Source organism: Pleurodeles waltl, chromosome 9, assembly GCF_031143425.1.
Source record: "Pleurodeles waltl isolate 20211129_DDA chromosome 9, aPleWal1.hap1.20221129, whole genome shotgun sequence".
NCBI classification, from domain to species: Eukaryota; Metazoa; Chordata; class Amphibia; order Caudata; family Salamandridae; genus Pleurodeles; species Pleurodeles waltl.
The window spans coordinates 967,828,574-967,853,271 of record NC_090448.1 but is presented as its reverse complement, the minus strand read 5'-3'; the positions used below and the strand labels follow the sequence as shown (position 1 = coordinate 967,853,271).

The 24,698-nt window shown below is 43.4% G+C and overlaps 1 long non-coding RNA gene across 1 annotated transcript; it reads left to right on the top strand.

Moving 5' to 3' along the window:
* Positions 1–12,433: 12,433 nt before the first annotated feature.
* On the top strand, positions 12,434–24,698 carry LOC138258748 (uncharacterized). The gene is made up of 3 exons (XR_011198546.1): positions 12,434–12,508; positions 23,195–23,573; positions 24,301–24,698. It is a non-coding gene; the product is annotated as an uncharacterized lncRNA (long non-coding RNA).

Sequence of the window (24,698 nt, the reverse complement as noted above, 5' to 3'; positions counted from 1 at the left end):
AAATGTTTGTTAACCAACTTTCCCCACACACCCTCTGCATCATCAGCTATGCATGCTCTAAATTCCTCATCATATCTTACCCATGCCCAACCACAAAATGTTACCTGTGCATTGCATAACACATCCAGGTACTTAAATAGGGCAACACACTGTTCTGGGAATATTTCCCACTACAAACTTGCATGTATAGAAAATGCTGCAGTCCCATTTTCTAGATTTATTGGCACTTTCAGTTGCCTTGATAACTCATACTCCTCCTCTTTGGACCCCTCCTTCACCTTTACTTCCCTATTCAAAAGTTTAAACATTTCAATGTACTCCCCTTTCCAAATTCTCTCATTCATCGCCATGGTAAGGTGTGCCCCCTGCAACTTCATAATGCCTATGCACGCTAGATATTTATGCCAGACCTCTTTACTCTCCTTCTTCTTCTCCTGTACTGTTCTCACCTTCTTAACACTCGTGTCCATCCCTGACTCTTTCAACCCTTTGTCCAGCAGTACATCCCTACCTTCCTCACCTGTACCTTGATCTTAGATGTAATTTCTTTTTGCCAACTGTATCCCAGTCTCTCTCCTATACCTACACCTACAGATTGGCACCTAAAGGCTGCATCCAACCTGTCTATACCTGATAGCAACACTATGTGTCTTCCTTCTTTCTATGGTGGTGCATGCATGCCACGACCTATTTGAGCCACGCCTCCATCAATCTCGTATTCCTCTTGGGAGCCTGAAAAACACTAGCTAGTGCATCATTAATCACAATATTTTGGTGCCCATGACACGAATCATTGGGCGCTGACCACCAAGCTGCCTCATCTTCTGCAGTCTCACATAGCTCACCATTTTTCAGCTCCTCCTCATTGTAATCAAAAACTTTCCCAATGCTTTCTTCCATATCACCATTGCCATACCGATCACAACACGTACCTGGTATCACACCAACATCCTCCTCATCCACTTTATTAAGAACTTTGGCACAGATTTATACTTTTTTTTGCACAGCATGTGCGTCATTTTTTGATGCAGAAGTGGGCAAACGTACAAAATACAATTATATTTTGTAAGTTTGAGCTGTTTTTGCATCAAAAATGGCGCAAATGCGGCGCAAAAAAGAATAAATATGGACCTTTGTGTGCACTATCCCGCCGCTCTGCATGCCACAAGGAGGAGCGTTGGAAGTCTACCCCTCACTCCCATGTTGTGGTCCCTCAACAAGCTAGAGAGGACCACATAGGCCAATGCTCTGACTTCGGTGCGGGGCCCTTGAGCCCCAACCAGCTCTCCTTGATCTCCTCTTGCCACAGACAATAAGCCATCAATTTCATCTACCAAAACGGCCCAGTCAGGAGCTACAAACTCTGTCCCTGTCCTGTCCCAGGTACTGACCTCCTCATCTGGAACCCACTGCCACCTACCACCTGTTGACATCCCTGCACCATGTGGGGGCTCCCTCATGTAAACTGTCTGCAAAGTACTAGTCGAACCCAACCCCACCACATTAGCACTCACATTGTCTGCCTAATGACTACTACCATGCCTCACTAGGCCAGACCCTCTGTGCAGACTGGTGTGTCCCAGCCCTAAGGACAGTTCATCAAACTGTGTGGACCTTCCCTTTGCACCCCTTGCCACAAAACCTCGAGCATTATCCTCAACAAAGGCACCTAGCCTAAAGGAAAACCCAGCAGCCCCCCTCAGCACTGTTCTAATCCCTCATGAGCCATACTAAATGCGTCCACACCTGCTCCAATGCCGCTCACTGAGCTAGCCTTGAATTTCCCATCTGTCAAAAGGGGCCTGCGGTCCCCATTCTCCTGCCTCAAGTCAACCTTTTCACTTGTGCCACTTTAGGAATTGCTATTCCCATCATGATGTGAGACCTTAGGGCCTAGTTCGCCCCTCCTCGACAAATGTAGAAGCATGCTCATGTTTTGCACTGCTCCTCCCCCAATCTGCAGGGGCACCGTATTCTGAGGCCGTGCATTTTCCAAAGCTTCTGCTGGAATCCCGGTTGCCACTCTCATCCCCCCCCCGTCAGCAGCCTGTCTGCCCCTTTTTCTTGTGCACCACCTCCTTACCGTCTGAGAGGGGCCCACGCCCCCAAATTTAGGCGGCCCATCCACAGCATCAAAGTGACTCAGTACGCATTGTACGCACTTTATCACTCCCCACCACTGCCGCAGGCTGACAAAGCTTGTCTGACCGCAGTTGCTGCTTTACCACGGGAGCCCCACCGCCCTTGGCTGCCCCGCTCACCTCCATTGCCACAGGTGCCGCCTTCTTCACTTTGTCCTTGGACGCTAACAAGCCATGACACCTGCTGCTGTTATGTAACCATTTTAGCTATAATTTTATACACGTTATTTTAGCATACTAGGCCTTCCAATGTGCACTTTAACCTAGATGTATTTTATTCACCTTTGTTTTTATTATTTTAACAGTAGCCACATTTGTGGTCTTGTTTTATTTTCTCTATCTAGCTGTTTTTTTGCTTGCTCAGCACTACGTTCTTAAACAAGACATTTCTTTTCACTCTGTGCTTTTCTCAAGGCTGCAGTAAGATATGTTGCCGGCAAAAGTGGTATGCTTTGTCTCCGATGTTCACAGAAACATACCCACTCTTACGTGGGGATCCTTTCTTGGAACATTGGCTGTTTTATTACAAAAACACTACTTAGAACCATGTAGGTTAGAGGGAGATTCCAGCCAGATGACCACGACTGTATGCTGATTGCTGATTGCTTCGCTACAGATGTTTATGTAGACTACAGGCCTCTTGCTCAGGTGTGAGGGATGATGTCTTCCCAGGGGGAACCTGAAGGGGAAAATTAGAGCTTAACATGCTGTGCTCTAACATACCTTAGGTAGGAACTATCACCAAAAACCTTCGTGATAACATGGTAGCGTTATTCTTGTGCTTTACTCTCCTTGTCACAATTTTAATCCTGTTATGCTTCATTGTCCTAGTTATTGCAATTCATACGTTATTCTCTAAGATGCAATTACTTCAATAAGACGTTATTGAACTTTACTCTGCCTCTGATTGTCCCTGCATATGTGAGACTCATGTTACTGAGAGAAACGGATGAGATCTGAGTAACCATGATTCCCCTGAGGAGTCATTTATGTCATGCGCCCAGTTGCCCCAATCATCCCTGCTCTTGGGTAGAGATGAGGCACTGCTAGGTAGCCGGAACAAACCTGGATTGGGCCAACAGGTGTCACATGGTGCGGGATCAGACTAAGTCACCAGCAGTACAGGTGATTCTGCCGCCTGAATCCAGTAGTCTCATTAGGAAAATGAGAACCTACGCGACACTGTCACCCCTTTGGATGCTCGTCGCAGTGGCTGTGGCCTCTGCGGCACCCAAGCCTGGTCCAGAAACCACGCTGCAGCAGATTGGCACAGCCCTCCATCTCCAATGTAAGGAGGACCTCAATAACATGCTTACTCTGCACGCTCATATCGCACCCTAAAAGGGGGGCAATTACTTAATGTTTCATCAAACTAGCCTAACTAGAAAACTTCCCCTGCTCTTGAAAAACTTTCCCTGTCCTGCTGTTGTTTCACCAAAAGTGCCCCTCCTTAACTGCTCACCGCCTAATCTAACCCAAAAACCCACCCCCTAGCTAAACTCTCCAATCCTCTCTCTTTCCTTTCTCTGGGGCACACCATTCGCCCGAAACTCCCTGGGATGTCAACCTAAGCCTAACACCCCCAAGACCCCATTTTGCCTCAACAGAGAGAAAAAAAAGAGATGCATAGTAATGGTGTAATTTTGGGCATTCCACATTAAAAAGGATGATGCAAAGTTCTGAATATTAAGGACATTTCACTGGCATTAAGAAAATGTCATTGAGGCCTAATGCAAGTATGTATGTGCAGGCCCATGGATGATGAAAGACTGTAGGTTGCAGCTCTAGCCTCAACAAGCATTGGCAGAGCCAATAGTTCTCGCCTATGCAAGAGCTATTGTCTTTGCCAATGTGTTTTACCCATATTGTATACCAGCATGGCTGCTGTTCTGAATGTCTAAAAGTCAGTGGCATAGAGGATAGAAGCATGGAGTGGTGTAGAGTGGAATTTCGAACAGTGAAGTAGAGTACTGTAGAGTGGAGTGGCAGAGAATGTTGTGTATTGGAGTGGCATAGTGTGGAGTCGCGTAGAGTGGGATACACTGGAGCGGCATGGAGTACAGTGGACTGGTGTAGATTGCATTGCCGTAGAGTGTTGCAGAGTATAGTGGCAAAGAGTGCAGTGGTATAGAGTGCAATGCCATTTAGTGCGGTGGCATTTAATTCAACAGAGTACAATGCAGCATTGTAGAATGCAGTGGTGTAGATTAGAGTGGTGCATAGTAGAGTGCAGTGGTGCAACGTGGAGTGGCACAGAGTGGAGTGGTGCAGAGTATGTTACAGCAGAGTGGCATAGAGTGCAGTGGCATAAAAGGCAGTGGCATAGAGTGTAGTGGCATAGAGTGAGGAAGAGTGGAGTGGTGTAGAGTTGAGTGATACAGATGGCAGTGGTGCAGAATAGAGTCAAGCGGCATAGAGTGGAACGGCATAGAGTGGTGTAGAGAAGAGTATCGTAGAGTGGTGCAGAGTAGAGTATAGAGCCATAGAGTGCAGTGGCACAGAGTGCAGTGTTGTGGAGTGTTGTAAAGTGGAGTAGTGCAGTGTAGAGTGCAGTGGTGTGGAATGGTGCAGGGTAGAGTGGATTGGCATGCAGTGGCATTTAATTCAGCAGTGTACAATGCAGCATTGTAGAATGCAGTGGTGTAGATTAGAGTGGTGCATAGTAGAGTGCAGTGGTGCAACGTGGAGTGGCACAGAGTGGAGTGGTGCAGAGTAGGTTACAGTAGAGTGGCATAGAGTGCAGTGGCATAAAGGGCAGTGGCATAGAGTGTAGTGGCATAGAGTGAGGAAGAGTGGAGTGGTGTAGAGTTGAGTGATACAGATGGAAGTGGTGCAGAATAGAGTCAAGCAGCATAGAGTGGAACGGCATAGAGTGGTGTAGAGAAGAGTATCGTAGAGTGGTGCAGAGTAGAGTATAGAGCCATAGAGTGCAGTGGCATAGAGTGCAGTGTTGTGGAGTGTTGTAAAGTGGAGTAGTGCAGAGTAGAGTGCAGTGGTGTGGAATGGTGCAGGGTAGAGTGGATTGGCATGCTGTGGCATTTAATTCAGCAGTGTACAATGCAGCATTGTAGAATGTAGTGGTGTAGATTAGAGTTGTGCATAGTAGAGTGCAGTGGTGCAACGTGGAGTGGTGCCAGACTGGAGTAGTGTAGAGTGGAGTGGAGTGGTGCAGAGTAGGTTAGAGTAGAGTGGCATAGAGTGCAGTGGCATAAAGTGCAGTGGCATAGAGTAGAGTAGCATGGAATGAGGCAGAGTGGAGTGGTGTAGAGTTGAATGATACAGATGGCAGTGGTGCAGAGTAAAGTCAAGCGGCTTAGAGTTCAACGGCACAGAGTGGAGTAGAGAAGAGTATCATAGAGTGGTGCAGAGTAGAGTACAGAGCCATAGAGTGCTGTGGCATAGAGTGCAGTGTTGTGGAGTGGTGTAAAGTGGAGTGATGCAGAGTAGAGTGCATTGGTGTGGTGGAATGGTGCCGGGTAGAGTGGATTGGCAGAGAGCGGAGTATTCATGGTGTGGTAGCACATTGCCATGACAGACAACACATTTTCAATTGAAATTAACGTTACCTTTGCACAGACTTACAGTTTTACTAATAAAACTATACAGTGCACAGACGAAAGTGTATGGAACTTGCATCACCTACTGTTATTATTTATTTTGATGATAATAAAGTATTTGTTTCCAACATACTTCAGATATAACCAAATATGTGCTTAATTGTGTTCCTAATTCTCCTATATTCTGAAATACTTGCACAGTTCATTTAAATGCTGCTGTGAGCTAGAAGAACACTCTTTCCTACCCTCAGTATCCAGCAACATTGTCATATAAATCCTGTCTTTTTTGTGTCAGAGAAAGAAAAGTAAACAATGGCCCTTGGAAGGCAGTGCCTGACATTTGATTTCAGTCTTTGAATGCACAGTAAATGTGATGAGATAAGAACAAGATTTACAGGCCTGGTTACAGAAAGGGAGCACTCAGAAGAATACTGTAAATAAGGTTTTGGCAAGGGAAGGTACAAACTCAAGCTAGACAGCTTAAAGCAAATAAAGCAAGCAAATGGAAAGCAAGGAAATGTGTTTTACAAATCACAAAGCCAATTGCAATCAATGGGCAGAATGCATCCCTAGGTCAGCTTTCTGTCTGTTTCCAAGCTGTCTTTCGCAAACTAGACAGCTGTGCTGTTTGGTAGTCTGCAACCTAAAAAGAAGCTTAGCAGATAGGTGAGGGTCTTTTTATCTACCAAAAAGGGGTGTTTTTATGTCAAGAGTAGGCAGTAAAAACTAAATTAAAAGTTTGCAGTTGTCTGCTAAGCTTTTTTGTGATGCATAATATGTGAATTGCCCACCAGTGAGACAAATGGTGCGAAAGTGTAATGAATGATGGATTCCAGTTCCGTTCATGCACATCCCAAGTCTATGTTCGCGCCTCCATAAACCAATTCAGTAGTAAAGCAGCAAATACAACATGGAGGCCACTGCTCACCTACAGGACCGTTAACTTTGAACAGTATCACGTGGGGAAAAAACGGGAAAGTGAAACACATGGTAGGTGATGCAGTGTTGAATAATCTATTGGCAAAGATTAATCTGGTAGTTAAGAGACCAGGAACAGGTCCGTCAGATTTGTCCATCTGCTAAAAGCAAGCCATTTCAATAGAAATGCTGCAAATGTAAGGGGGACTTCCAAAAGATCACAAGTACTACTGAGCTACAAAACTGACTACATCTAAAACCAAATTTAGAACAATCTTCTATTATAGTTTAGCACCTACAACATATTTATTGGACTTCAGGGAAAAACAGAAACTTACCTGTTTCCAATTTACCTCTAAGTGTGTGCCATATGTAACTTGTGATGCCGTTCCCTGGCTTTGTGAAAGGGCCATTTCACAGTTTTAAGTGTTAGAGCTTCTTTGTTCCCTACTGACTATAATGATAGGTACTTGGCAATATGGTAGGTGCCGCTACCTACCAAGTTGCCATCTGACATACCAAAGTTTCTTTACATTATGTATGTTCTAGATTGCAGTTTATTTTTTCTAACGGAGAAAATCCAATAACAGTAGAGTCTGGCAGTCTGGCAGCCAAGCCACTGCTTTCATCATACATGTGTGTCCTGTGAACAGGCCCCATCACCCCAGTACTGGCTAAGAAGACAGAGCATGCAAAGTGATATCGGGAAATATAGGTCTGGATAGCAGTTACTTTGTTTTGGTGGTTGATAGTAGGTGACACCAGCATTTATTGGGGGGGTCAGGGTCTTTTAAAAGATAGTCCTTTGGGCAGTCTCTGAGTAAAATGCTCCTGGCTGCCTGGTCTACCCCCAAAGGATGGCCAGCCATGGCCCACGTGTTAATGTTGCCTGAGAGTCTGTTGGCCAGCACTGGCATCAGGGTGATTGTTTGACAGTAATGTCATGCCGCACAGTTACTTTAATAGTCAGGCAGTTACTCTAACACTCCGTACAAAGGCAGCAGAGGAGAGCAGCCCGTCACTGTGCTCCTCTAGTTCATGATTTCTATCTAGGTCAGTTTGCGTAGGGTGGTACATGTGAACCATAGTAGGGACACACTTGGTTTGCAATGTTTGCCTGCAAGCTGTCAAGGGCTGCTGGGTGCTGACCTCTCACAGTCCATCTCACAGAATGCTGTGTGTGCCTCTTGCCCCGGGTATTTGTTAGGTAAACATGTAATAGACTGACGAGTGCATCTGCATGGCACTGTGCATGGACATCAACTAGAATTTCTCCCACCAAAGCTTTCTGCTGCAGCATCTGGTGTCCACCGACCCTTCATTCTACTACCCTATGCCAACTTCAATCTGGCAACTGTAATCCTATGTCTTAATGCATCTTCTGCTGAGACACAGTACAGATACCTCCCATTGTTTAAATGTCTGCCTGTAGAGGGGATTTTACACCTCAGTCTTGGTACCAGAGACAATAGTTCACATTAGCACAAGCGAGGGACTCCGAGAGGTTGAGTGGGAATGATATCTGGGAAATACACTAAACCAGCTTCATTCTGCATAAAGCAATGAAGTAGCCTGGGGCCATAAAATTTGATTTTGAGAATTAAACATTCTCCGGCCTTATTTGTTTTCATAAAGACACAGATAACATTTATTGGTATTGACACACCAAAATAGTTATGATGTATATTGAACATCCATTTCAATACAAGGCTAGACATAAAATTCTCGCCCTGAAATTCTCAAAATCATGGTTACCCACTGGGCTGGCCCTTCAAGCACCACCCCCACGAAAATGTGATTTGGTACCCTGAGATTTCTACTATGACCCCTACTTAGTGCTCGACAAGGTGAACTCAGTCACTCCCTCATACCATGGGACCCCCCTTGGGTCAACCAGTAAGTCAGACCCTAAACCATTCCAGAGCAACACAAAATTGGATACCCCTTCACCCTTTGGAAGATGGACCTGGGTATCCTGGCTATATCATGGGCTCCTTGGTGCTAGACCATCTCCTAAATCACCCCTGGGCATTGTTAAAGAAGCACCTATTGGCAGCCAAAACATTGTTACTGTAGCGCTGAACTGCAGCCGTGTGCAGACCACTGCTCCACTACTCCTCCATGGGATAATAACTAGAGCATAATCTGGAATTCACCTGACCTTATACTGCTGTTGCACGTTCTCTAGATCCTGCTGAAAGTTTGAATTTTCACAGACAATGGCAAGAACTGTCATTGGGCACCAATTCCCTTCTCCCACTAGACCCTGCATAAATGATGGTGGCTCCAAAATAGAGCCCCTTTTGTTCATATTAGTTTTTTGTCCTTCACTTTTCTGCCCAGGTCACTTTTTCTTTCTCATGCACTGTAGTGCATTTTGACTTCTACTACAACATTCATAGACAGTCACTGGCTTCAGCACTGTTTATTCTTTCACACTCCTCTCTGTCCCTGTAGTCACGCTACAACATATACTGTTTAATTTTTAACTGTTCCCAAGAACCTAAAACTGTAGGTGGTTGCACTTCTAGAGGTGCCCAGGAATATCTAGAAAACATAAGTGAACTCCTGCATAGATAAAATTAGTTCCTTCACATGAGAGTAGGACTCTGCCATAAACAGACCCCCTCCTATTGAAGAGTGGAGCTCTTTCATAGATAGTTGACCTTTTTTCATAGTTTCATATAGCACATACTTGATCTGAAGGAAATGGACCACTTTACAGGAACACTAGTGACGTTACACAATCTCATATTTATTTTTCCAGCACATGCAGATAAAGGGACTTGCCCAGAATCAGAGTGTGTTGAGCCAGCACCAAGACTCATCAGTATCTATTCAGGTGAAGCAACATGAGCTCCTTACTGTCTGTTGGTGCAGGTGGTGCCTACCAGCTGGAGCTACAGCTTCCCAGTGTGAGAAGGCCACAGGTTCATGGGCATGCTCGCACCATCTTACATATATGGGTCTTTGCTCAGGTCTTCATCTGGTTATCCTCAAATCTCTCAAGCTAATCTAATATTATTGATGCTCACCATAACCATAACAAAATTAAATCTATTTTTCTACACAGCTTCAGCTCCCTCATAAGCATGTCTGACAAAGTTATTTTTCTTAAAGCATTTCTGGTGCAGCATATGCACATTTAAATATAGGCCTCTTTCGTTCTGAGAAAAAGAAAACGTGACCTAGTGTAAATGTGGCATTGTAAGGTACCTGTATTTTTGTGAAAGATATTTAACCTGAAACTCTCAAACAGAAACTGGCTTTAAAGCTGTAATATGCAATCTTGGTCCTTTTCTATCACCTCAGCACAAAGCTTTTTAAAGAAAGGATTGTAATGCCAAAACCTGAAAAATAATTCATCAACCATTTGTATACTATTTTAAATAATAGAAAATACCCCAATAAAAAAGTGTACTCCTATTTTGGGCCATGATCTGTGTTCCACCCTGATGGGTACAAAGAAGATGCATCACTATTAAGAAATCATTACTTTATTTAAAACTATATAAATATTTATGTGATACATCACATTGTACTTTAACCTATAGTAAATATGCACATAGACAAACCTGAACTTTAAATGAGAGATAACGTAATCAAGGTGTGACCCTATTAAATACCTGCATACCACAATAATTTGCATTCGGCCTACTCATGAGACATCACAAGGAACACAGCATAACGCCTATTGGGAATTATCAAAAGAATATAAGTGTTCACAAGGATTGGTAAATGTGAACTTTGAGCATTTTCAATTGTTAACCTTTTTTTGATTGTTTTATTATATTAACTAAGGAAGAATATGTGGTGTAGTGACGAAGTAAACAAGGGAACCTGGTTTTGAATCCAGCTTGGCATTTGACCTAAAATTGTGCAGCGCTGTGTAAATCACCTAATCTCTGATGATGCTTTAAATGTGTGTAACTGTGTGCAACTCAAAGATTTAACCACTCACTTGATGTATGTAAGCTTGCTTCGCCTACCATTACTTCTCATAATATACAACACTCCATTGCTCCACACCTAAGAATGTGCTTTAACAATATAAACACATATGTGTTACATCGTGATGTTATCCTGCTTTCTTCACTTTATGAATGTTCCTCCCATTTGAGCTCTTTGTGACCCCCTCTTAACTTTGTGACATTCAGGTAGAAGTCCCATATAATTTTCTTTATCCCAGTACACATGTCATACTTTTATTAGGGTTCATGTAAGTTTACCTCTTGATGTCCGTATGAGCACTTTCTTGTGTTTTTTGGGAAATTCCCCATTCACATCTTCTTGTTACATGGAAATATTTGTTTATTATGAGTATTTAGATGCTTTTGGTAAGAGAATACATCTTTCCATTAAGGCTTCAAACCTTTCTTTACGGTGTGTCAGACATGCACACATGCACAAGACTTGCTTGGTACAAACCATTTTACAGACATCCGATGCTCGCAGGTGTAGTGAATACACTTGAAGATCCAGCAGTGCTTAATGTCTGAGTGGAAATTACAGGCAAAGCCAATAGATTTCGCTATAATGTCCTGAAGCATGAAAATACAGACATGCACAATTGCTGTTTGCATGCATTTGCACATTATACCCAGACATATTGGCATGTCTGCTCTCTTATTGGCTCTGATGATGTGTTCACGCACATTGCATGACATCGTAGCCCAACACTGTGGCTTGAAGTACTAGCCCACCCCGAAGTTCAGGTCTAGTTGTACCCCTGGCCCTTTTGTCTTCATATTTTAATATTAGAAATAACTATTTTCAGCAATTTAGAAACTATGGAAGACCGAGTAAACTCTTTTCTTACGTGTCTCCTGAAATTAACTAGCAGCACCTGATATTTACAGCCCTTACACAGAGCAAATGTATGGTATGAAGTAGTATATAAATACTATTATTATTTGTATACCTATTACTGGTAGTAGTAATTATTATTATTACTGCAGAGTAGCCAGAAGATATCCAACCTTATGTGCTAGGCTGCATATTATGCCTTCTACGGCTTGATAAAGGCAAAATATGTTACATTTGAAATTATATTACTTATTTCCTCACAACATGGTCACAGAAACTTGCTCTTTAAACTATTGCATGATTTACTGGACTAGTTCCATTTCCCCCCTTGACACCTTCATGCAGCACTCACAAGGACGATGTGTGCAAAGGGTGGGGCTTGTGCTGGGAGCAAGCAATGGCACCTGTGGTCAGTGCACAATTGCTCTGGGCTCAGTCTACCATGAAATGGCCAGATGCAATGCTGTGAAATAATTACAGCCTGTACGTGTATACTTACAGAATTATTACACCCACAAACAATGTTCGCCACCGTCTGCATGTTCCACTGTTTTCGCACAGGCTGCAGGCATTATGAAGAACATGTGAATTTAAAATGTCAATATTTCACTTTTTTATCTCTTCTGATTTATTATAAATTTCTTTATAGTGGTTCTTATTCTAGAGTGGGAACCAGCGTCGGCTCCTACGCTAAGGCGCAGGAACGTTGCCCCACTGCGTGCAGCACAAAGAAAAATAAAATGATAATAATGTATCGTTATTATCATTTTCTTTTTTGCTGAGCCAGGTTAGGGCGTGCGGGGCTAGAAGGGGGCTGTAGGAGGAGTGGTTCGTGCACCATAAGTACGCATGCTGCATTCCCACATGCACACTTTGCATTTCTCCTGCCGGCTATATTGTACAGCCTGGAGGAGAAAGTGCACAGGCGTTCACTCCCTCTGTGAGCTCCAAAGCAGGCCGCTCACACCAATCATGAGGCTGCTGTCATAGTGGTGAAAGCAGCTTCGTCATTGGCTGGGGTGAGTTTGGGAGCCTCTGTGCTTCCTGCGAGGACGGATGATAGAAACCCATCTCCCGATGGGCAAGGTAAAGGGTTTTCACAATGTTTTTGTAATAATTTTTTTTATCCCCACCTTGACACCCCCATTCTGTGACAGCCACCACTGGTGGGAACTTTAGGAAGCTTTACAGGACTACAGATGGTGGTCACGTGCGTGCACACACACATTCATAGACGGGCAGTGTGTGTAAATAAGGCTGACAGTTTGTCATAGCTCAGCTGTAATGGCTGCCATGTGCAAGAAAGAAATTTGCGTGTGCAAAGCCTGCCCTTTGCAGAGTAGCACACTCTCCCCACCCTCCACAATTAAAGCCCACTTTGCAATGTGTCGAAAGCAACAATGTACTGCATTACACTGCAATCGAAAATGGAAATGAATATTGAAGTGATCACATTGCAACATCTTTTGAGTCACGAGGCAAAGAAATGGAAACTGGACCCGTGCCCATCTTTCTAATGTGCAAATATGCGTATCAATTGTGTGTAATGCTAAAGCTGCTAGTAGGTATTGCTTTGATGTGGCCTTCCTTGATCATGCAATAACTATTCCTAAAGTAAAGTGGTTTAAGTCTAGCCTTAAAGGGTAGCCGCTGCCAGAGCATTTGTCATGAACGTGTTCAATGCGCAGTGGGCTTTAAAGGCGTACACATCTCTCACATCATCTTATTGGCTTTTAGAGGTATCATTCCTCCTCCTAGGATGTAGCTCCATTGCACTGCATGGCTTACATCATTTTTTAGAAATCGAAAACACTATTAGGGAAAATAACTCAAACCAAACATTGGCAAAGATAATAGGTCTGTGTTAATTGGCTAATGCATTTAAAAACAGGTGCCATTTGAGAACGTTCACACATTAATGGAAGACCTGTTGACTTTGCCTATGCTTGTTTATTGAGCAGTTCTTACCACAAATTTACTTTTGTTAAGTGCTGTACATAATATTACAACGGAACACACTACACAACTTATGACCTTTGAGGAATGGAGGTCTGAGTTGATCTTGCTAGGATTGATTCAAAGTCCTGTTCTGCAGGTAACATCAGATATAAGCAGTGAGATTTTTGCTCACTGGGCAGTTTTGAGAGTTTTCAGCAGTGTTAATATATTTCTGTATTTCCCTATATAAAGCCTTTCTGTAGCCAAACCTAAAAGGCACTGTAGAATAATCATATTCAATATAATACAATATACTAGTAATTTTATGTGGCTGTTCATGTCAAATGTGTTTTTCATATGTTGTTAAAGAATTATGTGTGAAATTCCTAATGATAACACAAAATTTCGGTGTCTTCACAATCTGCATTCTCTAATACATTTAGAAGTACTGCAATAATACCACTAACATACTCCAAAATGCTATTCACATGCATACATGCAGAGGTCTCTGTCCCCACTTTTCCTTTCCTTTACGTGTAGGGATCCTTGCCCTTGTGGCAGAGATCTCCACACACATATGCCTGAATTTAATAATAAATGTGGGAGGAACGGGGGGACCAGCTGGCAAATGGGCAATACTTACTTCTAAAGGGGGGCTAGGGGCAAATGAGAGGCTAAAGGAGAGCTAGGTGGGTAATAGCTTTAGGGTGGGACATATTCCCACTCACAAAGGAATAAGTCCCTTCCTCGTTACAAAGCGCACTTCTGTCTGTAGTTACTACAGACAATAAGGACCCAAAACAGCAGTAAATGTACTCCCGCTCAGTGCTAGAGGAAGTCCAGAATAACCCATAGCTACTCAAAGATACCGAAGACTCTCCCATAGAAAATGATGGAGGTAGAGTTTATTATAAAATAAAAATTGGAAATAATGTTAAAATACATTATTTATTAAAACATTAGTAAAAATATTTATATATGTTTATTTTATTGTTAAAAAAATAAAATGTAAATTGTAAATACATTTTAGTTTATTCAACCTACTTTAATTAAAAAAATAAATGTAAAAATAAATGCAACTTTAAACAAATAATTGCAATTAATTTTACACATGACTTCCTGTAAATAGTAATACACATTAAATAAATATAAACATTTTATTCTAGGTGAGTGGCATTTTTAAAAAATAAATACCTAAAAAATCGATGTAATTCAATGAAATATTCCTAAATAATTCCACATTTAAAATACTTACACATAATTATTTAGCCTTAACATTTAACTCACAAAGATTTCAAATAATTGCTTTTAACTTTAGTGAACTTTGTAAAATATCTCTATACTTTACCATAAGGAGATCCCTTGCCCCGAATGCTGAGGTGTCCACTAAGAGTGTGGAACCTAAAATGTAGTCATAAAATCACTTTTAGTAGTAACTTTGCAGTCATATATAACATTTCTATGGACTCTATCGCCTATTTCAGAAGGTGGTATCATGTAAGTCTCCACTTTTGAGTAACTTTACACTCCTAAGTGGTGCGTAGCCAAATGTTACTCAAAAGTGTAAGAGTAAACTTACATATAGATGTACTCAGGTCTAAGCTTACATTTGTGAATAAGTCCCTAAGTCTTCTATTTTATATCACCTCTCGAGTCCAAGAGTAACGAGGATTCAGGATATTCAGCGAGGCTCAGCAAAGGCCCTTACATATCATTTATTGCCTCTTTTTATGCTCAGCAACATCACCTGACCGAAATGTAAAATTAACAAGATAGAAGCAGTTTCTGAAAATGCATAACCTTGCACCCAGTCTGAAACTTCACATGGTCTGTGAGTGAACCCAGCGATGAGAACACATTGGCTCCTGTTGCAGGTAGCCCTACATAGCTGGTGTCGCAGCATGGTGAGGACACGGAGAGCAAAATGGTACGCACTGGCTATGCTGGTGGTGGGACCGCTGCATGGAATCCCAGTCAGCTGCATCACTGCTGCCCAGCTTCAAGCTTGGACTGCGGCGCGAGTAACAACAGTGGGAGGTTGCTTTTAGATGGGTGTTCTTATCCCACTGGAGGCGCTAGTAGAGCAACATGAGTTACCTAGCAGCCAGCTTTTGACTTATGTAGCGCTGGTGCGATCATTTATTGGGTTATGCGGAATGGAAAGGGAGGAGCCCACATAGCACTCTGTGCTTTAACTATTACTTGCCCTAGGCTTGATGCAAGATCAGGTGACATGGCTATTTAATGTGTTGAATGATAGGAGACAGAGACCATTGGCAACTCTTAAGGCCAAATGGGAGGGTATCCCGGGCCGTGAATTCACTAATAGTGTGCTGGACAAGATGCTCGCCTACCATAAGAAAATCTTTTGTAAAACACAAGATTGAAACAAACCCAATTAAACTTCTTACATAAAACATACCTTACCCCACACTTGTTACACGTGATATACGGTGGGGAAGCCTGTGAGTGTTTTGAGATGTCAGACACTAGATGTTGAGTTTAGCCACATGACATTGGAATGCCCAACACTCCAGATTTATTGGAATGTGGTTCTAAACCATCCTCATGCGGCACTTGGACGCACCTTGTCCTGCAAAATAGAAACCTGCCTCTTGGGACACTTTTCTCAACCCAAAGCACTCAGGGTGGGCACTAGATTTTTAGATCTGGCTCTCACATTAGCTAGGTGCAGGATTTCACTGGCGTGGAAGTCAAGGACTGGTCTGGTAGTAAAGCATGGGGGAGAGATGTCCCTACATGGGCTAGGGCTGAAGACAATACACTTCATTAGAGGTTGTCCAGGGAGTCCGGAGGTGTCCTATAGCAGGGCTGTGGGGAGAGATACTGGAGAGCTGGAAACATCTGGACAGACACAGGTACCGAACAGAATGACTTAGAGGACGATGAAGTGGTGAGCAGAAGAGGGAATGCAGGGTTAGATGAAGTCCGTGAGGGTATCCCGCATATGTAATGCTAAGTATCAATGGGGTAGACCCACCTAACTCCATGAAGAGATATGTGCATGGCACATTGAGCCCTGACAAGCGAAAGATTATTGTATAGGTTACACCACTACTCCCTTCACTTGGACATAATACATAAATGTCTGGGTTGGCTGGGCACATTTTAGCTGCGTAGAGACAGCCGGCTAGTGTGTATTGGTCAGTTATAATTAGATCAAACACCATATACATTTAAAGGCAGAGCACTAGCTCTGGGCCTGGTAAGCAGGGCCCAGGGCACTTTCAAAGTCAGTAACCATCACTCAGTCAAACAATGGGGGTGATCAGGGTAAACGGGATAACTTTCCTACACATGCTTTACTTTGGGTTACAATCCAATGCAAATTTCAGTAGTATTATAAATACCAACCCAACATTTTGCATGTTAAAAGAGTAACCCAAACATGATGCAAGGTGTTTGTAAACCAATATCCCTATCTCGTGGTTCACACCCTTTTAGTACATCAATAAAAAGAAAGAAAAATAGTGTACACATCACTGTGTAGGAGTGTGCATGTCCTTATTATAGAAGCATGTTCACATGGACACTTCTGAGAGAATGAATAGCTTCCAGATTGTGGGGGACAGACATTTAACATCCACCCCTCCAAGTCAGGGTTTATGAGAAGGTCGGGTGGGTGTCAATAGGCTTTTCCTATATACCTCCCCTCGCCAGTGGGGGGTGCAACCACCAAAGGCAACATGAGGATTGAGGCAACTTCAGGATTTCATGTTAGTGGAGCAAAGGCTGTGACTATGGTGTCTGCCAACGTGGGTCTCACTCTCGGCACTTAAAGGAGATCTAAATCACCCATTTCAGGGTTGATCAAGTCTGGCACCCCAATGGACACCCTCTAACCCACACAGGAGCTGGGTGGACATGTTCACCTCTTTCTGGAGAAGGAGGTGAGGTTGCAGATCCATGCAGGTCTGTTGCCAAGATTTCCACCTGCACCACCTAACAGCACCGGTTTGCGCACTGCACTGGTATTTGCAGTTGGCTGGTGTGCAAACCTTCTCCATACTCTAGCTGATTCGGTAGGATCCTCCTGTTGCAATTCAGTCAGCTCGCCCCAGGCACTGAAATGGTTACTCTTTCATGCCTCAGTTCTGTTGTAGATGAGTAGCTGGCGCAAAGGAAAAAATATCATCAGGACACAGCGTTTAGTGACAGTTGAGGCAGCTACCGATTTAAATAACACATTTTAACACTGAAAAAAATACTGAGCGTCCTACAAGACAATGCATGCTGCACTTCATTTCATCAGTGCACCGGCTGGTAATTCGAAGCTTTGCAGGCGGTAAAATTAGGCAGTTTAATTACGGGGGTATTAAAATTAAAGACGCAATGTTCTCCGACAAGTTAAGGAATTAGGCATCTGTGTATAGATTTGATTGCGCTTAATTTTGTTTCTGCTTTTACCAGTCTTTTCTCAGAGAAGTTTATAAATAAGAAGCACAGACAGACACAGGTACCGAACAGAATGATTTAGAGGACGATGAAGACCCTCCACCTTCTTTATGCCCCTTCTCTTTGGATCGTTTGCAGATTTTTAGCCAAATTATTTGCGAGTGAAAATTTAACCGCAATGTAAAGGACTGTGAATGATCTTCTTATTACATGAAAGTTATGACATTGAATTACATTTGTAACAAAAAGTATTGTCACTAATTGCGAGTAATATTTTATTACATGTGAGTAAAGATGTCAAGATTATAGCTCCCGGAGCAAGTGTTGTAGATGGTATATCCATTTGAGCACCTTTGTATCTCCTTACCTTCCATACGCGGCTATTGGTATATCCTTCCTCTCAACTCTCACTCTCAGCTCGCAAGGAGACTAAAACCATGACACTGCTAATACGCATGCGTGCCTTTTTCAGCATGCTTGGACCTTGAAGCACCATGATAACACAAATAATGCTGCTTTCCAGTTTCTTTGTCTGCCTTCATGAAGCTGCACAAGGATATGGCATGACTCATATTAAAGTGAAGAAAAAAAATAGATGTAGGTTGTCCAGTTGGCCTTAGCTGTTTATTCCCTCATCAGCATCCTCGCTTTCCTCACAAAAGCAGCACAGCCCGCCTTCCAACCCTCAGCCTTCCGGAAAACATTGCTTATGATGGTGCGTTTCTCAGGAATGTGCAAAAAGTCAAATATGCGTTTGTGAGGTGCCACAGACTCAAAGTGATCCTGGAGCCAGCAGAGAAGACTTCTAAAAAAACTCGACTCAAACAACCTAAAATATTTGTAGCCACTTTTTAAAATTGGTTAAGTGATAGGGGTCCCTTAAAACCAGGCCTGGGTAAAATTTAAATTACATGGGTGTCATTAGCGCAATTTCGCGAATTTTGTGTTTTACTTGGCCAATTGCCTGAAATGATGACATTACACCACTTCACGCAGTTCTCGCCATTCTCGGTAACAGTTAAAACAATTACGTAATTTGTGGCCAAGATACAGGAACAGAACACAAGCTGTTGATCGCGATGGTTTTGTTTTTGCACTATTTTTATTTAGGATGAAATACACCCTTGTGTTAGAATTTAACATAAGGACTCCTTCCACTCTAAAATATAGCACAAAAAAGGAATATTTGCATTTCACGGAATTTCCCAAAACTTTGCAGAAATTTTAGTAATTACACAAAAGCAAATAACGTGAATTCGGCACCACAACCATACTTAAAATAAGAGGGAATTTATTACACCTGTGCAAATCTGAGCCTGCATTATCCTATTTCCCATAGTCTTTAACCACCTCATATCTTATAATTGTAGCATCTACCCTAATTTAAAGGTTTCAAACACCTTTCCTCATTTGTCAAAGCCTTCATCTTGTTTAATTTTATGAACCAAAAACAGAGGTCAAAATTTCAGTCAAAGCTGGGAAGCTAGTACAGCTTCTGAAGGGTAGGACTGATGTTTCCAATGAGGAGGAACATATACTGGCCAAACCGAAGTATTCTGTGTTTTCTATAAGAGCTGCAACCCTTTCTAAGAGGCAACTATGAGGTCTGAAACTTAAACCTATGATGTGAGCTTAGGCTGATCCCTCGCATAACCCAGTACTGTAACAGTCACCATAACCATAGCCCTTTCCGTTCCCATTACTGGGGCCTATTTTAACGAAACATTATAATTTGAGAGTCCTTTACCTTTTGACACTTTTTACAGGCTTGTGGTTAGTTTCTAAACTTTTTTGACTTTCAAATCACATGATGCAAACTTAAGGACATTCAGACCCATCCATTCAAACTTTTGACTTAATACCATTGTTTGCCCTGTAGCATTTACAAGCTGAATATAGCTGTATGTTTGTCCATTTTGTAAATGTGCTTTACTAGCAGGTTAGGGGTTAGTAGCCCAGTGATGAAAGCGATGGAATCGGGGCAACAAGAGTTTGGTCATTTTGATGGGCATTCTTATAAAGGTGTGACTTAGTTGGCAAGTAAAAAAGTTAATACCTTGACCTTGCACGTCTGTGGTGATGTTATGGCCAGTGTGGAATAGGGGGCATGCTTAAAGGGCATGGGCTCATTGGGGACATGGCACCCTGCTCTGTCTCCCACCTATGCCACTGATGCTGCTTACCTGCCCTCCTTGTAAACCAGAGGTGGGCGAGATAACAAATTAACAGGGATGGCTGAGACAGAGCAGAGCCAAGGATCAGGCTCGGATCTTAGGCTCGGATCTTAGAGCCCAGGCAAGAGCAGACCCATGAAAATATTTTCTTTGTAAATCATACAACAAACATCACATAATATATGATAAAGTCTCTTCATGATTTAAAAAAGAACATTTCTTTAACATGTGGAGGCTTTGACAACAACAGGGCACATTATAGGATTGCACTGAGAACTACTAAATAAAAGTGATAGTTTTTTACAACTGCAAGTCTGAACTGACATAGTTGAAAATCCCTTCATGTGCAAAAATGAGGTGAAAAGCATTTGTGTGAAATAACAATTTTGCCTACAATCACACATTTTAAGCAGGGAAGTTGTGATCTATCCAGGGTTTCTGGTTTCACTTTGTAAAAATCAGCCAGTAGATGGGTATTTATGCGTCTTTCCTTTTGTTAAGGCTTTGTTTTTAGTGCATTTTAAAAAATATAGCACAAACTCGTCCCAAAGGTATAGGAGGGCTTTATATAAGCACCAGTGACACTGCACAAAGTCACATGCATGGTTTACAGGCATGGGGGGATTAAGTGATTTGCCCAGAATCACAGGATGTTGAGATGACACCAAGACTTGAATCTGGTTCCCAGTTCTATGATTTGCCCCTCTGACTGTATGTAAAGCCACATCCTAGATAGAGGGAGGGAACAGGGCAGGCAGAAGCCAAACGAAAGGCCAGCTTGTTATGGGCTCCAAGTTCCAACACAAATTCGAGCAGAGCCAATGCCAGGCTTGAACTTTCAGTTTGCTTGCCTACCTCTATTGAAACCCTGTGCTTGCTCCTTTAATCTGCAAGTGCAACTGACAGAAATTATGAGGTAGTAAGAGAGGTACAAGAGTCCTCAGGATGAGAAAGAGGGAAAGTCTCATCCACCCTTACCCTAAAAGTTTTGTCAGGTAAGCTAACTGCAGCTCTGAGACCACTTTGAACAGGAGGAATGGGGAGAGGATGATAAAGGGGCTCAGAGGAGGAATAGAAGGCAAACAAAAAACTGGGTGTTGGCAAGTGGCAGGCTGAAAAGAGGGTCTTTCTGAGTAAAAGGCTTTAACCTCAGAGGCTCAAAGGGTAGCATAAAGCTAGCTGTTGAGCATTGGAAGAGGTCGACTCATGGCTTAGAGAGGCAGGTTACATTTGAGATTTCAGAAGTGGTGGGGTCAGGCTCAAGATATGTTAGATAGAAAGATGAAGGAGGCGGGGTGGAATGACTAAAATACTAGGATGGGAGGGACTAGGGCTGTAGATCTACCAGAAGAGATGGAGACATGCATTTATGTTGCAGCCATTTGTTCTGGATTAGTCCTGTAAAGAGCCCACCATGTGTACCCTCATTTATTGAGAATGACTACTCTAGTTTACTGAGCTATGGAGGACTATCAGTGGGACAGCAATAGATTACAGTGAAGGAGAGGCCTTTTTACTTGCCACTTGCCAGGGGGATTTGCCTACTGACCTCTCCTGTTTTAAATTGGTCTTTTAGTACCCAGTGAGTGGGTCTTTCTCTCCCTCATTCGAGGGCATGGATAGCGCAAGTATGATGGTCAGCTGCTTATGGAGTACAATATATGTGCTGTCATTACTGTGGCAGCCCATAAATCCATTTTGATTTCTTGTGAAACAGTGGTACTTAGGGTGGAGATGAGAAAGAGCTTGCCAGATAACAATGTGAGTTGCATGGCTTTTCCAGCACACTCTCAGTGGTCCTTTATAGTGGGACAGATTCCATGATGGGGAGGGACAGAGTCAGATGATCCCTCTCAAGTGTAGGGACAGCCTTTGAGCCCTTCCTTAGCCATTTTCCTAGGCAGGTATTACCCCCAGTGTGATGAGAGATAGCTTTGTGGGTAAGCTTCTGTCTAATGCCTTTTAGATTTGTTTTCCTTGACAAGAAGATCCGCTGATGGGTGTCAGACTCACTCTAGTTAGCCTGTCACTCATGCTAATGTGTCAACCCCATCTATCTAGATCACAAGGCATGGAGACACAAAAGGAACTAGGGGCTAGTCTTCTCTCCAGTGCTATGCCTTGTGATTGAGACCCTTCAAAGATTGGACTCATCTCAAATTAAGGACTAGGGGCCAGATGTACAAAAGATTTGTGAGTCGCAAATCGGTCACAGCGCAATTTGCGACCTCGAAATAGCGATGCAACCCATTACCGACTTGCAAAAATTCTGACTTGAAATTGCGACTCGCAAGTGAGGAGTCGCAAATTACGAGTCGCAAACCGAATGCACAAGGCAGTCGCAAATTGCGACTAGTCGCAAAAAGGCAGTTTTGCACACCCAGATTAGCCCTGATTCCAAACAGGTGGTAACCAGAACCAAAGTATAAAAGGAGACCCAGAAGGCATCTGGGTTTTTCAAAATGGCTGCACTCTATGTGATTTCATGGAGGAGGAGAGTCCAGGCTGCCCAGCTGAGGAGGAAGACGCAGAGACAAGAGAGGATATACCGAACCAGGCAGACACTATTTCAACAAACTGAGGATGAGATTTATGATAAATACAGACTGAGCAGCTCAGTTATCCTAGAGATCATTGAACTGCTGAAACCTCAACTTGAACGCCAGACAATGCACAGCTGCTCCATCCCCACACATGTGCAAATGCTCTGCTCACTGCACCTCTTGGCCTCGGGTAGCTATCAGGGGGTGATTGCTGTTGCAGGTGGGGTATCCCAAAGTGCCCTCTCACGATTCTTCAGACGGTTCCTAGATGCCATACTCGCACACATGTCCAGATATATATACCTTCCCAGGAATGAGGAGGAACTTAACAGCACCAAGTTGGACTTCTACAGAATTGCCAACTTCCCCCATGTAATAGGGTGTGTGGACGGGACACATATACCAATTTGCCCACCAGCAAATCTAGAATATGTGTTCCGCAATAGGAAATGTGCCCACTCACTAAACATCCAGGTGGTATGTGATGCCCATAATGTCATTACTGACATAGTGGCTAAATTTCCAGGGAGTACACATTATGCATACATATTCAGTCACAGTGGGATACACCGACGCCTAGAACGTGGAGAGTTTGGCGAAGGATATTTATTAGGTACTGTCTAGTACACTGTGAAGTCTTAAATACATGTCACTGCATAACCATGTGATGCCCTGCTAATTTTGGCTCTTTTGTCACACAGGTGGTGCATATGCTCTGAGACCATGGATACTCACCCCATACCTAACATCTGGCAATCAGAATGAGAGGCGATACAACATAGGACATCGGCGGACCAGAGCTGTCATTGAGAGGACCTTCGGCTTGTTGAAGTCACGTTTCCAATGCCTGCACAAAAGTGGAGAGGCACTCCAGTATGCCCCCGAGACTGCATGCAAGATCGTTGCAGCATGTGCCATCCTCCACTACATTGCCACCAGACGTGGGCTATATCTCACCCTTGACGACACAGATTTGGAGGATGAGGAGCAAGAGCTACCTCACCGACAGCCTTGGGATGGTAGAATCGCATTGGAGGGCAGACAGGGATGGGACCACATTGCAACTCACTACTTTGACAGGTACCTGGCAACCGTGACAACACTCACAAATGTAAGACACACATAGCCAGGTTGTGTAGTACAAAAAAATAATCCCTTTTAATGTTAGGAATGTAATGATGAACTTTTGGCATCTCAACTGCAAGAAAAAAGCAAAATGTAATGTCTGACACATTAACATCATGTGCCTCTGGCAAAACACAGAATAGGTAGTTCACACCCTCCTGTGACTAAGGCCACCATGGCACGATCCTGATTCGTCCCCTGATCCTTGGCGGGCACTGCTACTCCGCAGGATGCGTGCATCTGAGGCAGATACACTGCTGGCGCTGGAGATGTCCTCACTATCCTTAGGGGTATCGCCAATGCCCCTTGCTGCCTGGGTGGTCTCTATTAGGTCCACTGCATGGCTGATGCACCCTAGTCCCCTTGCCACATCACCAGCAAAATGGCCAAGTTCTACCTGCAGCTTTACAGTGCGCTTTGACAGGCAGGTCGTAGTGGTTGCAAGGCGCCTAATTGATTGACTCAGGCTGTCCAAACAGGCAGCAGTGTTGCGTTCTCTGCGCCTTGCATGGGCCCTATCTGCCACCATTTCCCTGACCAAGTCATTGATGGAGCTGGTGAGGTTTGCCATGTTGTTGTTCATGGCAGTGAATTGGTTGTCCACATTGGTAAAACCCTGGGAGAGGGTCTGTTGCAGTCTGTGCAGATTCCTGTTCATAACCCGCATGTGTTTATTTTGCAGCCGGTGACTGCTCAGTAAGGATGCCTCCAGTCCTAGGAATTGTTCACCGGTGACATCCTCCTAACTGGCTGACTGTGTTGGACGTTGCCGTCTCCGCCCAAACCCAGCTGACCTATGCGGCCGACTCTCACTCATCAGTGGCCCCGGTGTCATGTTGCCTACCTCAAGATCAATATCTGTGTCGTTGGTGGTCTCTCGTGCATGGTGGACAAGTGGTGTAGTCATGCACTCCCCTGCTGTTACACTGGCTGCATCATCTGCTGTGTTGGTGGCAGGATCTTTTCCCTGCACAGTAGGGTTGTTGGTGGGTCCTTGTGAGAGACCTGTGGGACACAGGGGATACACTGTCAGTGCCTCACATATGCTTGGTGTATCACAATAAATATTTCTCAAAAGTT